This window comes from Opisthocomus hoazin, chromosome 2 (genome assembly GCF_030867145.1).
Source record: "Opisthocomus hoazin isolate bOpiHoa1 chromosome 2, bOpiHoa1.hap1, whole genome shotgun sequence".
Taxonomy (NCBI): Eukaryota; Metazoa; Chordata; class Aves; order Opisthocomiformes; family Opisthocomidae; genus Opisthocomus; species Opisthocomus hoazin.
The window spans coordinates 81,076,164-81,078,398 of record NC_134415.1 but is presented as its reverse complement, the minus strand read 5'-3'; positions in this window follow the sequence as shown (position 1 = coordinate 81,078,398).

Below are 2,235 nucleotides of genomic sequence, written 5' to 3'. Positions count from 1 at the left end.
TCTTCTTAGAAGAGCCTGAGCAATGCTAACTGGTGGATATGCGCTCTTGCTTACAAGTGCATATCTAGTTCCAGATCTCTGCAGCGACCTAAGCAGTCATAGGCCTTATGTACCAGGCGAGGCCCAGGGGAGTTGGTCAGGCTTCAGAAGAGAAAGCGGAGGTGAGATCTTACAGCTGTGTTCGACTACCTCACAGAAAGGTAGAGAGAAGAGGAGGTCAGACTTCTTTCCGGAGGTGCACAGGGAAAGGACAAGAGGCAACAGACACAAACTGCAACAAGGAAAATTTAATTAGATGTCCGATTAGATGTGAGGAAAAAAAATTTCACAATGCAGGAGTCAAAGACTGGAACAGGTTGCCTGGAGAGGTTGTGTCTCCTTAGGCATACTCAGCAGGACACAACCCTCAACAGCCTCACCTAACTTCAAAGCTGGCCCGGCCCTGAATGGGGACTGGAGCAGATCAGATGCCCTCCAGAGATGCCTTCCATCCTGCCTTATTCTGTAAATCTATGGCACTATGGAAAGGGGTAGTAGGTGTGGATGGTGACAGTCTGTTACCTCCTAATTATATATTTACATGCTCAATAGAAAAGAGAATGGTAATGACAGTGAAAAGATGTGATTTTATAAAAGATAGTAGAAGGTGTGAAAGAGAAGGAAGAAGGAGAGAATAAAAACTAAATTAGGAGAAAAGTCAATATGAAGGAGCACCGAAGTAAATAAAATTAATAGGAGCAGATTCTCTTTCCTACCAGAACACCTTCAAAGCACACTGGCCATGCAAAGAAGAGGCAGACGATAGGTACATCCACTTCAAAGCTTGTTACTGCATATTACTCTGAAAAGAGGAAAAATATTTCTTAATGTAAATATAAATTCAGTCTACTGTTTTTAAAGGACTGGTGGCTCAAGGATGAAGGTCCTTCTCAAAAATGTATCCTCACTTTCATTTGAGTAATAGATTTACATGTGAAAAATAGTCTTTTAAAAAAATTCCAGTAATTGAAATAGTAATTAGTACACTAGTAATAATAATTCCTGAGCACTTCAGAAGTTTAATCATAGGCTGTATAGTGGTTCATCTTACCATCATTTCAAAATTCAGCCTCAAGATATAATTAAAAAAATACAGCAAGTGGTCTCTTTCTCTCTCTGTAAATTATCCACATGCAGATCATATTCTCATTCCAACAATCTGAGTGTTCCTGAGCTCTTTCTGAACTGCCAACTGGCAAGTGTTTCTCTGAGCAGTCAGGCTTGAGGACTTTTGTGTCAGATTTCTGTGCTTGGTTACCTGGCCACTCTGTGTGGATTTCCCTTCCTGATGATGAGGTGAACAAGTTAGCTACAGGAAGCGTCACACATAAATGCCATTAACCAAATGAAAAACAACTATTTGGAAAGGTAAACCAGTGACTGAACGAAGTGGGAAGCCACTAAACATTTTCCCTCCCTTATCCTATCCTTAATGATAAGTATGAGTAGAAGCTTCGTCATCTGATGCTTGCATGATGCCCTCCTTGACTTGGGTTGGACGGTATCCATATTACGAAAAATACCACAAGAACTGGAAATAATTGGTACCTCTTATAACATGTGCAGATCCTGCGTGGAACACAATGTCTCAGAGCCATAGTCTTTGATGTTTCTCAGTTACATAACCCCCAGGGAAGAAGGATGTTATTATTTGCAGAGCACATTCTCCCTACTTTCTATATTGAAAAAAAAAGAAAAGAAAACAACAGCAACCCTTGAGATCTTCACTAAAAGAGCACCTAGAAATCAAACAGTTCTGTGACGGCTCCTTCTGTGTTATCTCACCCACTTCCCAGATCAGAAAAAAAAGCTGAGTAAATCTGAATCCAGCTGTTGTACTGTTCCTAGAAGATTAATCAGTTACAGTCGCAGAAGTCAATGAAAACTTATGCCTGATGGAGAGGTGGGGGGTTCTTGCTATTTCACATGCATAAAGATTAGAGACACCACAAAGTGAAATGGGATGTCCTGATGGATGAGAGAAGATTTTTCTGTTGGAAGAAGTCAGCACTAGAGATGCTTTTAATTATGAAATACTTTACCTCCAGACCAGAGTTCGATGGCCAGGAGAGAAATGGCACTAAATATTAAAAGAGAGAAAAGTGCAGAGGGTTTTGGATACATTCACAGTTCATCAGGCAGAGCTCGAAATGGATGTGACGACTGTTTTGTAATTCTTTCTCTGCTCTCTTATAA